We start from the raw sequence: 15,451 nt of genomic DNA, 5'->3' as shown, positions 1-15,451 counted from the left end.
CGTTAAATGAGTTGAACTCCATTGAGGCATATGCGCAGAATTTTAGATACAAGCTAATTTTAGACTATGAGTATTCTATGTTAAAGGGATAATCGTGCACACACTCATGGGCACACATAGTGACAAATGTTTCAGCAAGCTACTGTAGGGATTAACACACATCTAATGTGGAAGCAGATGCAGTTTCAATGGGGTTAATCACCCACTGCCATTTGCAAACAGTTTAAACAGACTGAAGACTGGAGGGGACTTGGGGCAGGGTGGCACCTGCATGCCTACCTGCGTCCTTTGCCCGTTGTCCTCTTCAGAGTGGTTCCCTTTAGGAAAGAAATACTTTCTTCTCAATTCACATCTATCTAGAAATAGTATTCTGCCCAGAAGGGAGAAATAATTTACGATGAATCATCTGAAGCAAGTGTCCTAGGATGTCAAAATGACGGACTGCTGTTATAAGAATATCTATCTACAGAACCACACGTGACTTCTCACCATGGAATCAGAACCATCCCTTAAAACAGGCTGTCGTTGAGTGTGGAAGACCGCAGAGAAGTTCTCTCTAGCTCCAAAGTACTGTGGTCTTCCCCTGACCATAGCTCCCTCCTTTGTCTTGAATTTCTACTGCAGGAGTGAACATTATATTTAAAAATGACACTTGCTTAAAATATTTTATGACTTACCTGAAAGACTGATCTGCCCATTAGTACATCAGACAGCCTTGCACGGTCAGATGAGCCACTGTACTCTACACATTGTAGAGAGCCATCCAACCCTAAAAGATGATTTTCAATGAGCGAATGTGTAGTAATAAAGGAAAGGCATTTCTAAAGACAAGGCACAGGAAGTGACTCTTTGGCTCTAAGGAGCGGGGAGGTATGATAGCGCCCAGTGGGGTCAGCAGAGTGAGCTCTGCTCTTCTGGCTCTATATGTCTCTCCTGTCCTGCCCTACTCTACACATGTCTAGAATAGACTAGAAGAGCTCAGTCTGGGATGCAGGTCTGGGGTGTGGAGTGTACGAACAGCATGGTCCTTGCTAGCACACCCTATGGTTCCATTTTATTAGAACTCTGAGCAATGGTCACATAAATCCTTGTGAGGAATTAAAATTAGGATCAAAAAGAAAGGAAGCGGATTAGTAAAACATGCCAGGGTCTAAGACAGTCACCAGTGCTTGCTTCATGATCATCTGAAGTGATTCAGAATAAAACAGACCGAGTTACTAGCTTCATGTAACTATGAGTCTGTACAGACTCGCTGTGGTATGAAACGTTTTCACAGTAACAAATGCATTCCCCCAATTTTCTTACACTATTTTTTTTCCATCACTTTGGAAAGCGAGCATCAAGCTTTGTCTGAAAAAAGATACCCTGATAAAGTTAGGCTTTGCTTGGTTAGATCTCACTGCTATTTTGGTGATTTGGTGGTTGACAAGCAGGTCCCATCCACCTACTCACTGTCACCTTTCTCTTCTAGAGCCAGAATAGGACAGACTCATACACCATTCTGATCTGGGTGCATTTCTTGAGAAGGTAGGCTGCCCTCATGGGGAATCTTGGTGACCTGGGGGTTTCTGGTGCTGGGAAGAAGTTCAATGCATGCATTTTAGTAAAAAGATACCTCAGTGGAGTCAAGGATATCAGACAACGGGCCAAGAGTATGCACATGCCTTGATCTCTCCTTGACCTTTACTGCATATTTCCCAGAAGAACGACTCCCTGGAGATTTTGCACAGACAACTGTTTTTAAGCTGATTCAGAAGAAGCCCTTAGGGCACAGCAGAAGGACAGGATCTCAAGAGAACTTCCCTTTTTGCTTAGTGATTGTTTTTGTTTACTTAGGAATGCTAGCGGTGGCACTCAGGACCTTGGGAATGCTACATAAGCCCTCAGCCACCAACTCACTTTCCAAGTACATATGAGGAAATCTCTTGAGTGGGTCATAAAAACACAAAAAGTAACTGAATTCTACCCTTGTCCTAAAAGTGCCTTCATTGTCGCTGAGATGTCAAGAAGAACGTCACTGTCAACAGGAAATGCCCATCCCAGCTTCCTGTCCCACTCGAGGCAGTGTGAGGTTAGGTTGTCAATTACTGACTGGAGGGTATTTATGAAAATGACGTATTGTGCCCAGTTAGAGAACTCCTTTGAATAATGTGACTCAGTAGCTGGTCTAACAAGACTCCATATTAAGGAAATACTCAAACTTTGAATGGCTGGTAAATAATTGTGAATATAAACGAAGTAAAGAGCAGACTACCTAGACAGATCTGGGTGGGACTCAGACATCAAGATCCTGTCACAAACTTCTCCCTTGCTGGTGACATCATCACCCTCTAAGGGTTCTCCCTCAGTGAAGAACAATTATGAGGATTTTAATTAGAAAATAATTCCAAATATGTTTTCTTCATATCATTAATGACCTGAAGTACTTTTAAATTGTTGGGAATTTAGAGAATATGCACCAGTATTCACTACTTATATTGTATTATATAATGTTTTAATGTTCAGAGTTTATTGAGGTATATTTCAGTGGTGTTATTATAAAAACTCTGTGGGTTATTTTCAATGTTAAAAAGTCTTTGTTCTCACTACTTATTTATGTAAGCATTCCATGATAGTCTCTGCTTGTTAACGACTGCTCCTGCCTACTGATACTCCTCAGTGGACAGAATGCACTTTTTACCACATAGACACTTAGAGTCAACACTTTGAAGCCCTCCATAGAGCTTCTATTGCAATTTCCTGGTTTTTCAATCTTTGCTTCAACTGGGCTCCAGAATTGAAAAGGGACAGGGACCTCATTCCCTTGGGGTGTCACCACCCCATGTTCTGGCTACTAGAGTCATTTTGCCTGATTATTAGCTACCTGGCTTCATGTCTTTCTCTTCTCTGAAACTGCTTATCTAATTCACCACTGAGTAATCTTCACAAATCTACCTTCGTATGCACACACCCAGTGTTGATTTCCTTAATTTTCATAACCACTTGGGTTAAATCAGTTAAGTCCTTGGGTTGCTCATTGACAAAAGACCCAGAGTCAATACTTCAGCCAGGCCATTGAACCAAAGTACAATTATCTGATAACTCTATTATCTCCCAGTTCCCAAGTCTGGAACACTAAAATTAAAGAGTTATGAGAGTCATGCTGCCTCAAAACTCTTTTAGAGGGAAATCCTCCTTTGCTGCGTGTAAGGCTCCAGTAGCTTCTAGCAATTCCTGGCATCCCAGAGCTGTGGTGACAAGATCACAGTCTCTGCCTCCATGGTCACACAAGTCCTCCTTTGTGACTGTCTCCACATCAATCTCAATATCTCTCTTGCCTTATCTCCCTGGGTTTAGGTACCCTACCCAATTAACTCTGTATCTGTAAGGATGCTACTTCTAACTAAGGCTGCCTTCATGTATACTGAGTGCTATGAATGCTTCAACGTACTTTCTGAGAAGACACAACTCACCCAACAACAGTGACTATTAGGCATGGAGTCATCTCCAAGCAGAAACCAGCTTCAAAATATCTACTGCAAGCTTAAAGCTTACCCATCACCTCCCAAACTCAACATTCACTTTCTTCCACATGCAGACAGCTAATTCACTCTTCAGGATCTAGGAAAAGACTTGGGCATCTGTTACAAGTTATTTGCAAGCAGAACTAGAATACAGGGGACTAGAGGGCTAATCGTCCCTCAGTATAACCCAGGCACATTGGTTCTCAGACAACACATGAACTCCTAAAGAATATATGGGCATCCACCTAACTCATTCTTTTGGTGCTATGAATCTCCTTGTAATTGGTCACTTTGTTTTTAATTTTTCCTGTTGTACTTCAATGCCCTTTCTATTCACATACTGGATCTGAGAAAATCCTCTAACAGGATGGAATTTCCTACATTCTAACATGTCCTTCGATTGCCCTGACTTTGGAGAGCAAGGAAATGCCCTGAAATTTTTTGCAAACAGCAATTTTTTGTCATGCAAAGAATTTAGAAGGTCATCATTCTCCACTGAATTTTCCATCTTTGCTGATGGTTTATTTTGTAGAGGAAAAAAAATCTTAACTTCCACCATTGTTAAGTCATGTTTTTTACATGTACATGTATGTGCTTTCAAAGAAAGATCACACATCAGGGAACAAGTAGAAGACTGTGGAATTTGTTTTCCATTATTATAATCAATAATAATCTGTGTGATCATCTTCATGAATCAAGAAAACATGGATGAGTGGATGGACAACTGCAGAGACAGACAGGTAACTAGATGATAGGTTGATGAAAGGGGGAGAGATAGATATAGATAGATAGATAGATAGATAGATAGATAGATAGATAGGTAACTAGATGAAAGGGGGAGAGATAGAGATAGATAGATAGATAGATAGATAGATAGATAGATAGATAGATAGATAGATAGATAGATAACTAGATGAAAGGGGGAGAGATAGAGATAGATAGATAGATAGATAGATAGATAGATAGATAGATAGATAGATAGACAGACAGACAGATAGATAAATGATAGAAAGAAAGATAGATGATAGAAAGAAAGAAGGAAAGAAAGAAAGAGAGAGAGGAAGAGAGAGAGAGAGAAAGAAAGAAAAAAGATACATGGATGGATGAGCTTACAGATATAGGTAGGTGACGGACAGACGCTACTTCCTAATCTTTGATTATTTTAATAGTTTTTGGTATAAGGACAAAGAGAATCTCACTGAAAAATGAATACCAAGAGGCTTAATTAGGCATGACACTGAAAACATATTTTATAAATATTTTGCTAAGTCGATAGGAGAGGAAATGATTAGTGAGGTGGCTGTTTTGCCTTATGCTGCTTTTAGAGCCCATTGAAATTCCTCATCAGCGTTAACCATCTCACGTGGTTTCCGTTTGGAGGAATGTTCTGTTCTAAGTTCCAGTTCGTCCTCTATTTTCAGTGTGCAGGCTGAGTCTCTATTGGAATTACAAGGACGACACTGTGTACTCAAGCAAACCCTGAACATTATGGACAGGGGGTATTTAGATTAACCATTTGAGTTTCCAAACTCTATGCAATTTCCAGTGCAGGGGCACTGAAATCCCTGCAAAACAGGGCCGTAAATTGCCTTTATCATAATAGAAGATTGACCAATTTAGTGATCTCCATGGGAATGTCCAATATAAATATATCCATTGATAGGTTTACATTAATATATCATTTTGTGAGGAAGAATAAAATTAAGTAGAATTTTGAGCTGGGAGAAAAGTCTCTTCCCAGATGCATGATAGTTAACATCCCACCATCCCCTCCAAAGGTGCAGATCCAATGACCTAACTTCCTCTCGCTAGGCCATCTCCAACCTTCCTGTTTACTCAGAGACAAGCAAGCCACAACTTACTGCCCGGCTGCAAAAGCAGTGATACATGCAAAGCAAAGCCTGCATCTATTCAAAACCATTATCTCTGAAGTAGGGTAAAGTCGAGCTTTTCCAATTTTCTAGTTCTGAGATAGCCTGTGTCAAGCAATGTTGGGATCTGGATCCCGTGCCAATGGCTGTAGCGGTCACACAGGGGATGTCTGACATTTTAGTCTCAGAAGGACTAAATGATGTTTTAGTCATTTTCTGAAGGTTGTCTTGTTAGTGACAGAAATAACTGAGTCGCTGGTATTCCCTAACAAGTTCCTGCATGCAAATGCTGCCCGTAGTTTACAAAATAACGCTACTGAAGCATGCGATTTAATAATTTTCTCCTTCATTCCGATAGCCTCTTTGTTAGTCATATTTCCATCATTATGACAAAATATCTAATCTAATCAACCTACAAGGCTCTGATTCAGTCTGTGGCTATTTGGACCCATCGTTGCCCTAGGGCCTGTGTTGCAGCTGAGCATCTTGGTGTTGAAATGTGGTAAAGGAAGTATGCTTACATCACAGAGACTGAGAAGCAGGGTAGGACAAGGGGGAGCTAGGTGTCTGGTGTCCTGTCTGAGGGCACAGCCCTGGGAACCTAACTTTCTCCTACTTGGCTCATTTTTTCAACATCTTCTACCATTTCTTAGTAGTGCAGGATACAGACCAACTTTGTATTTGACATGCCCTTTGGAAACATTTAAAGGCCAAACCAGGAAGTGTCCATTTGAGTGACTATTTCAAAACAGATAAAAGGAAGATGATTTATGACTTCTAAGTGACAGTGGTGGGTCTGCATTCTCACAGGGATGCCTCCAGTCTGCCAATCCATGGCTCTATCCACTGAGTGACACTAAAGAACTCTTCTTTAACATGAACTGAATGTGAATGTTTTAAAATAAACATTTTAAAAATTTCAGCTCACCATCTGGGTGGCAAAATGTGTATATGTGGGGGGATACTTTTTTCTTTTGACAAAATTCATGTTGATGCTTTTAAATATTGAAATTATATTCTCAATATTAGTTTGTATATTAGACTTACAACCCATTGTTTTACTATTTTTTCCATAACATGAAAGTACTCTTTGATAACAAAAATTTATTAGGAAACTAAATACATAAAGAGAAAACTAAATATATAAATTATAACACCCCCAAGGATTAAAGACTGAACGCAGATATTTTCTAATGCTAAAGGAATCAGAAATTCTTAACCTTGAGTGTACTATATCTCTCTAAGTTTCCAGGAAAAAATTACATAAGTTATACTGTACATGAAATGCTGGTGTCCTGCACATGACCACCCCACCATCACTACTACCACAGTAGGTTGTGATCATTCTAAAACTGAACAGAGCCATCTGGGGTATGAATGAGTCATTAGACTAAGACAAAGAAAAAGTGAGAAACTTCTAAAGTCCTCTCCCAGGAAACCAAAGATCTGCACAGTCGCTGTGCTCACAGACCAGAGACAAACTCTCTGGACTCTGAGAACCTGGTTCCCAAAGCTGCAGAACTGTGAGCTGCATTTGTCAGGATGGCGAGGGCTAGCCTAAACCAGTTCAAGGCAGACGAGGGAGGCCCCGCTCTTCACTTACTGAGAAAATGGAATGTGGGAGAAATTTCAGAAGGAAATACCTTGATAGACCACACAAAGGAGTACTGTGCAGGAGGAAAATTTTTCTTAGGGAGAAATAAATAGGAGGTCAAAGAGAAAGCCACTCCTACCTCCAACCCCATCACCATACTGGAGTTCAAACTCTGGATCTTGCTCATACTAGGCAAGCTGTCTACCAGAAAATTCCCTAGATTTTTCCCCACTTTTTTTTTTTTCAGTTCAAGACAGAGCTCCATAATTTGCCCAGGCTGGCCTTGAGCTCACTTTGCAGCCTGAACAGGCTTTGAACTTGAAATTCTGCCTTGGCATGCCAAATAACACCATCCCAGTTTCCTTTTGTCAAGACTACATCTTAAAGATTTATTTATTTATTTTATGAATGTGAGTGTTCTATCTGCAAACATTCCTGCATGCCAGAAGAGGGCAACAGATCCCATTATAGATGGTTTTGAGCCACTATGTGGTTGCTGGGAATTGAACTCAGGTCCTCTGAAAAAGCAGCCAGTGTTCTTAACCTCTGAACCATCTCTCCAGCCCCGGACTTAACAGTTTTTACGTATATGTTTTCTTAACAAAATTTTGTTTGCTCAATATTAGGAAGACATACTTTACCACATAAATAGAAGAAAGGAAATTAACTGTGTGTGTGTGTGTGTATGTTCTCTCCCTCCCTCTCTCTCTCTCTCTCTCTACACACACACACACACACACACACACACACACACACACACACACACACACACACAGGCCCAAGATTAAGCCATAGTGCCAGTCCCACAAATGCTGTCCACCCACTTCGAGACTTTGAGACAGTCTTTCTCATTGGCCTGGAGCTCACCCATTAGGTTAGACTGACTGACCAGTATACAGCACAGGGCTTTACCCACCCCCACCTCTCTGGCACTGGGTTGATAGCACCTACCATCATTCCTGATGTTCTTATTGGGTGGGTGGGTGTGGGGGACCTCATCTCGGTTCTTTATGCTTTCACATCAGGAGCTTTTCAGACCAGGCTACTCCCAGCCCCTCATTTTATGGGTTTTTTTGTTTAGTTTGAGGCATGTTTCTGTTTGTTTGTCTCTTATGTGTCTGTTGGCTCTTTAGCTCAGAATGACCTCAAGCTTAATACAATCTTCTCCCATCCCTGAGTGTTAGGATTCCAGGCCTGAGGCACCAACTCCAGCTTTCATTCGTGGTTTCCTGCCATACTCTATTATCTGTAGTGAATGTTCTACAGGTATCGTCTAAGCCTTACAGCAGCTGGAGGCAAATAAGTGCTCCTTCTGTTGGTCTTATTTTACACCGGAAGTAGGAAATGTGGGAAGCCTAACACTACTGGGTGACATCTTCCTTGAGAAAGTACCGGTGTGGTCAGTGGCAGACACTGAATGCTAGCGATGTCATCAGGACCTGGTCTTCATACTGACAGGGCAGACAGACATACCACTGGGGTTTGTGTCCAATCTTTTTCCAAAGCATTGAAACTGTGTGACTTAATGAACTGCTTGATTGACTGTTTAAGACACCTGAGAAGTCTCATGAGAGCCTGGGAAATGCTGTTATCTTAATTTACTTTCTTCCTGAACTTAGAGTCACCACAAGTGAGTTTCAGACTAGGAAACGCTCTCTAGTTGAAAATCTGTGCCTCGGTTTGTGAGGATTTAGTGAAAAAAGGAGACTTTTGGTCAAACAGATTTAAACATGGCTTTGCTCTTTGACCAAAACTAATCTTACCAACCCCTGCATGTCCGTGGTTGAGACTGTAAGAAGTGTTTCTCAGTGTACATATAGATCCATTCACATTTCCAGTATCGAGCACAATACTGTGCATATGGGATTCTTTTTTTCTTTGTTTTGTTTTGTTTTGTTTTGTTTTTCCTTTTTTTTTTCCGGGGCTGGGGACCGAACCCAGGACCTTGCCCTTCCTAGGCAAGCGCTCTACCACTGAGCCAAATCCCCAACCCGGATTCTTTTTTTCTTGAACAGCCCAGTAATCTATACCGAAGTTATTTCATCTGAGTGCACTAAAAGTCAATTAATTATGTTATGCACGTAAACTGTAAGTACAAGGCCAAAGCACGAGCTAATCTCTAACTCAGTCATATTCCTAAGACTTAAGCATTAGAAAAGGTATCAACTCTACCCCAAGCATATTCTCAGACAAACGTTAGCTAGTAATTCAAGATGGTGATCAAGGTATGTTTCCTGGGATTTTGTTACTTCTTCTGAATCAGCTAGTCATCTTTCTTTTCATTAAAATGTGGGATAAGCATAATTTTTAATCATAAAACTAGGCAAGCCAAGGTGTATCTTAGAAAACCATGTTTGTTGTAGCATAATGATCTAATTACCTCAACGAGCAAATCGCTTCCTAATGAACACACACTTGTTGAAAGAACTTGTTGAAGTTAATCTCTTCAAACATTTATTTATTTGTCATTTATCCCAATGATCTGATAAAAGTCTTGATTTGGTAATTGGGCAACAAAACTGCTAAGATTTCATTAATTTCAAAATAAGACAGTGTTGACCTAACCAAGTAAAATTTGCTCATTACGAATGCCCTACACAAAAGTACCATGAAACACCAGCAGATAAATTTGCTAAGTTTCTCTAACGTTTACTTCTATGCATTTTTACCATGATGATGAGACATTAACAAAGTCTGTTGACTCTGCATTTATTTGGCCAGCTGTTATGGCTATATAAACAAGAGGATATTAGCATAAAATGTGGTCTTTCCTTAATATTCTACCCACTTTTCAGAAGGCTTGAGAACATATTTTGCTGGAAGTTACTTAGATCACATCTGTGCTGCCTGAAGTGACTCATTCGGTAACCACGGAAACAGAGTCAAGCAGTGAGAAGGGAGGAGCCTGTGTGGATTCTTTTGATGCTCTGGCCTCTGTGGAGATAATCTGTTAGGATTTCCTAATCTGTCCCCATGCATTCAGGTTTCCTCTCAGGTCACACTTTTGTGGGCTCTCTGTAAAAGCTGCAGTAAGTTTAAAAGAAGGCAACCAAATACCGTTCCCTCAGGACTTTGTGTTCTTTCCAGAAATGTGTCTCATATTTAAAGATGCATGCTCGAATGTCCTAAAAACGGACTCTCCTCCCAGATACATTTCTCTCCCATCTATTTCTGCAGTCCTGGTGCAGGGCCAGGGTCCCATGCTATATTTATGTAATTCTATTTTTTCCTGTGTCTCTTTTCATAAGGTTTTAATATATTAATACTTACAAAGTATTTTTGAAAAAATCAAGAAAATATGCACTCCATCTTGTTATACATTAAAGTTGCATCAAATGTGTGTGTGTGTGTTTATAACTCCTTAAATGTAGTTTTCAAAGCTGCATGTACTCTAATACAGCCAGACAAAGTTCATATCGAGTGAACTTGATTATATATCTATGAAACATGAGGCTTCTAAAAGGTAGCCCATGAAAACTTTGGGTAATCTTAAATTTAGAGTCAAGTTACAATATTCTATCCCTTCAGTAGTAAATATATAAGATATTTAGTAACAAAAACCTAAATTTAATATGGCCTCTACCCTGAAGAAACCATGCATACCATAAAGTAAGACAAAATGAGGTGATACAAGGAAGGCTTGCCTTCTAATGAATATACATTTATTTTAAGGAGCATGTTGAAATGAAGTCCATCTCTGTCTCCAGGCTAGGAACTTTTACATTGTATGGGAATAAAGGCATTGGGAACTACTTCACAATGTGCTTCTAATAATGCTTATTATTTTAAGAATCATTTGGAAGAAAACTCACAAAAAAAAAAATAAGCCAGTCATATCAGTTTGTCAACCAGTCATGTGCTCTCCAACAGGGACTTACCCGAAGAAACATGACTCCGCTAAGACCCAGGGCAGTGTCTAGCGTAAGGTAGACACCCAGCCCAGGTGTGCTATTTAGATGCTAATGAATGTCAACTGCGATCTTCGATCTTCGGAAGGCAGGAAACATCCTGAAGACCCAAAGTGGAAAGGGAGTAACGGACTGTATCTTGAAAATGTGCCTGGAACTATGGTGTTAGGAGGGAGGGAAAGAAGCAGAAAGGGGGGATAAGGGGAAAGGGAAAGGGCAACCCAAAGAGTATTATGATAAAATACAATGTTAGGACCCAGAATCCTGAAGGGAACAGCAGCGGTAGGGAGTACGCCGTGTTCAGTAGCAATCACAACTCATATTTATAGTCAACGCCCGTGAGCAAGCACGGAGCTAACAGTTCCATTAACATCCTCTCAGGGATCTTACCAGAGCTGTTATCCCAAAGTTTACACATAAAGAAAATAGAGACTTGAGGGATTAACTTGCTAAAAGCTGTTCCACTAGAATCCCCCTCCCCTTTTGGAGGTAGTGGGAGATGCTCTCCCAGAGGACCTACATGTATGTCTGCCATAGAGTTCCATCTGAAGGTGCTAGAAAGGCACCATTAGAGCTTCTGCCAGATGCAGCCTTCCCATCAATATGGATGAGCGACAGGCAACAATTAAAAAGTAGAACAACCACAGGCTGATGCTTTGCGCTTCTACCTGTGGGATCAGACAGCAGGTGAGTATGGTTCATAACTGAACCCACAAAAGACTGAAGTCCAATGTACATAGTAACAGGAGAAATGCTCAAAACCAGATCCAAGTCTTTTTATAGGACTAGTCACAGCCATTGCTGGGGGTGAGGGGAAGGCTCGTAGTTAAAATATAAACTAACAACACATTCTTATATGTGATGATTGCTTGGTGCTCAGGATATGCCGGGTGCTGAACTAGAAGCAGTGAGAGATAGTGGTGAGACAGAAAACATCGGAATCTCACAGAAAACACGGAGAAGGGAGACGTGAAGGAGATAAGCACCCCGTCTTTGTTGAATGAACAAGCTTCTGAGAACGAGAAATAAAGAGTGATTGATCGATGGGGAAGGAAGTCCTGCAAAGGGAGTAGGAGCTCAGTGAGATAACGCATGCCAATAATCTCACCAGTCAGGAGGCTGAGGCAAATTTAAAGCTCAGTGGCAGCCTGGGCTACATGACCCTAGGAAGCACATGAGGAGCAGAGAAAAAGAAAGATGTATGAGATTTGGGGTAATCAAAGGGTTACATAAATTATTATGTCTAAATTTGGGGAGTCAAAATGGAGTTCATAATAAACTTTCAAAAAGGGCAGACAGACGGCCAAGCCGGAGAGAAGTGGAAATAGCTGACATTGCAAATGGAGATCCAGTAACTGCAAATGCAGATGGAGTCAGAGAGGGAAATTTGCTAGCGGCTCATTCCTTAGAAAAGAGTCACCAGAATGGAGGTGACTGGTACAAGAGGGCGAGGATCTAGGAAGAACCCTGGGGCGTACGACAAAGGAGAGTAAAGGGCCATGGAGACTTCAGACTGGACACGCCCACCTAAGGTCTTAAAAACAAACCATCTGTCCTACCAATCACAGGCTCGCTAGAGGCGTGGTCTGGGAGCCAGCCCCACAAACAGCACTGCACTCTGGGAAGTAATCAATACTGAACGCAGACTGGCTTCACCCAGTGGCTGTGAAGATGATTAACTGGCTCTTTTTCCTTTTGTCTTGTTACACTTCGCTTGACCACACCCCACAGTCAGTCAAACATCTAAATTTGTTCCAGCAGAGCTTAAGCTTAAAGCTATGACACTGTCCTAAAACACCTAGCAAGTCAAATACATGAAAAGCTAATTGCTCGCACCCCGGAGTCTTCCGAGCTGTCCAGCTGTGACTGATGACATACAGGATGGAGAGCGAATATCTGAGTGCATCAGATCTTAGCAAGCAGATGCTGACGGTGCAGAAAATCATAGCTGTTCAAGTTTTAGGTGCCTTATGTGTGGCCCATCAAGAAAAGTGATGGGAAATAGCTAGGGTGTCATCGGAGTCTGTGTGTTAATATACTGCGGCTGCTCTCCTGTCGCCAACCTAGGACCTGGGCATTCAATGAAGCAATGTGAACATATTAGCCCCTGACTATGAAATCCGTGTACGTTTCTTTGTCCCTACAAAGGCAGTTGAACTAGAAAGACACATGCTGAGAAAGAAATTCTCAAATGATGAGCTTTAATATTTACATTTTAAATAAGACATACCTATTTTAAGTCCCATGAGTTCTGTGTGTTGATAAATGGGAAATTATCCTAACAAAACAGAATTGGGGGTAAGGACATGGCTTAAAGCAACGGGAGCCTCCTCCTCCGGGTTGAGAGCATTTTAGTAATACCTTGGGGGCTTTTTGTGTTTTTGTTTTTTCCTCTCTTTATATTTACTCTCTTTAATGTTCCCTTAGAATCCTCCTCATAGAAATAAATTACACAGTTCACACACTGAAGTTCTATCTCATTAAAATATATCCAGGGTCCAGTGGCATACACTGGTAATCCCAACTCTCAGGAGACTGAAATAGCAGGAACATGAGTTCTATCTTGGGCTGTTAGGTAGAGAGTTCAATACCAGCCTGGGCCACGTTGTTAGACCATGAATGAATGAATGAATGAATGAATGAATGAATGAATGAATACGATATTTCTTTTCCTTTCACTGTGATGATATCAACTCAAATCTCATAATTTCAGCTATTAAAATTGTACTAAAATTATTATTATAAAATTATACTCAGAAAACCAGTTAATTTTCCTGAGGATATTAGGTACTATTTGAGCAACATGAAATGAATGGTTAGAAACCCCCTGTGATTCTGGGTAGCAGCCATTCAATATTTACAGCATCACCAGGGCTTGGCTTAAAGGGACAGGAACCAGCTCCAGATGGTTTAATGATGGAGGAAGAGGATCCTTGTCATTGGTAGCTCTAATCCCACTCTTACTAAGTTTTCCTCAGAATCCTATCCTAGAACACCTCAGGGTACCTTTCTTTTTATTTCTTAGCACCACTCAGAAGCCAGAGACAGATTCATTGTAGAACACCAATCTGCAAAACCTAAGGGTTTCCACACTGCTAAAAATACCCCCAAAGGCAATGCAGCTGCTTCATGTTCAACTCGCTCAGAACGAAATGCAGACACCATCTTCCAAATGATACCACTTTAAAGTTCAAGGCCTACATGAATTTAACAAAAATGTGATTTCTCATAGCTAAGTCCATCTAAAAACTAAGTTTAGGATCCAAAGAATTACAAACAAGTTTTCATGTGTTTGTTTGAAGTAAAAGGGAGAAAGTAGACTTACATATTCACAAAGCCCTGATCCTTTCTTTCAGATGAGTCGATAAACATCATCTGACATCAGTCCATGGTCATATTACAGCAACATTGTTACTTTGTGGCCAGAGTTCAGAATGGTTTCACTTGTGTATTATTCTGAACTGTTATTTGTTCTTAAAATCTCTCACAGAATCCACAGCCCTTTCATAGACATCAGTGGTGTTCATGTGGATATATGACTTGATGTTCAAATTATTGTTTGGGCCAGGATCTAAAAAAAAAATAAATAAATCAAAACAAAACAAAACCACATCCTTTCCCCCCTACATTTTGCAAAACAAACAAACAAACAAAAATAACAAAAACAAAAAAACAAAGTTTTGTGGAGGCGGGGAGAATGGACTTCTCTCACATGAAAACCTTGCTAAATTATTTGGAAGATTGAGCAACATAGGACCTAATTACAAGAAGGAACAAAGACCTGTAATTCCAAGAAGGTCCCAGTTGTCTGTCACAGAGCAACCTCAAGTGATTTACTTAGTCTCCCAAAACAACATTTGTTTTGCTTTTGGCCATACAAGCAGATCTGGGCATTTTCTTCTACTTTACTGTAAAAGTTTTAGTTTTGTTGAGGTCAGGGTCTAGGGTTTTTGTCTGGTCGAAACAAAGCAAAATGCTTTTTCTCCACAATGTTTGCATTCCAATCCCTTATATTTCCAGTTGAAAATGACCAAAAGGAAAAGGTAGGATTTCCACTGCCTGCTCCAAAAAGTCTCTTATCTAGGCTTCAAAAATGCCCCTGTCACTGGCTGTGTGGTTCTTACAGGAAGAGAAAGATCCACCCACTCACCATGGTGACCTTATCCTCAGAAAGACAACACATCAAACATTCCTCTCAATCACGGCTCAGGAGGAGGAATAAAAAGATTTTGCTTGTTTTCCTTGTGATTACCTTTGGGCTCACAATTGTACCCTGTCTCATACTGTCTTCTCCACAGTCCCACGGAGTAGGAATCTGTGGACCACTGCAGTGTGAAATCGAGAAGCCTAAAGCCAGGAGACAAAAGTAGCGTGTCTCTAGTCATGTGGAGCCACGTCAGCACTGCAGCCAGAACCTACACTTTCAAAGCACTGGTTCAGTGTGGCTGATGTCACACTTCCTCTCTTCAAGGAATGCATTAGGACCTGGGTCTTCTCAAGGAATGTCTAGTCTGTCTGCCTGGGTGTGATAAGGCAAGGAGAGGAAGAGAGGAGGGTAGAATGGGACCATGGCAG

The 15,451-nt window shown here is 40.8% G+C and overlaps 1 protein-coding gene across 50 annotated transcripts in view; it reads left to right on the top strand.

The window, feature by feature from the left end:
* Positions 1-15,451, top strand: part of Sorbs2 (sorbin and SH3 domain containing 2) — a 313,506-nt gene that overhangs the window by 187,520 nt on the left and 110,535 nt on the right. For 9 of the 50 annotated variants that reach the window (XM_039094137.2, XM_063275037.1, XM_063275035.1 and 6 more), the window contains exon 3: positions 1,472-1,527. The exons of the other annotated variants lie outside the window; for them this stretch is intronic. The gene's annotated coding sequence lies outside the window, so the exon portion shown is untranslated. The remainder of the gene's footprint in view (positions 1-1,471; positions 1,528-15,451) is intronic. 50 annotated transcript variants of the gene reach the window in all.

This window comes from Rattus norvegicus, chromosome 16, assembly GCF_036323735.1.
Source record: "Rattus norvegicus strain BN/NHsdMcwi chromosome 16, GRCr8, whole genome shotgun sequence".
In the NCBI taxonomy this organism is placed as follows: Eukaryota; Metazoa; Chordata; class Mammalia; order Rodentia; family Muridae; genus Rattus; species Rattus norvegicus.
This window is presented reverse-complemented; position numbering and strand designations above follow the sequence as displayed.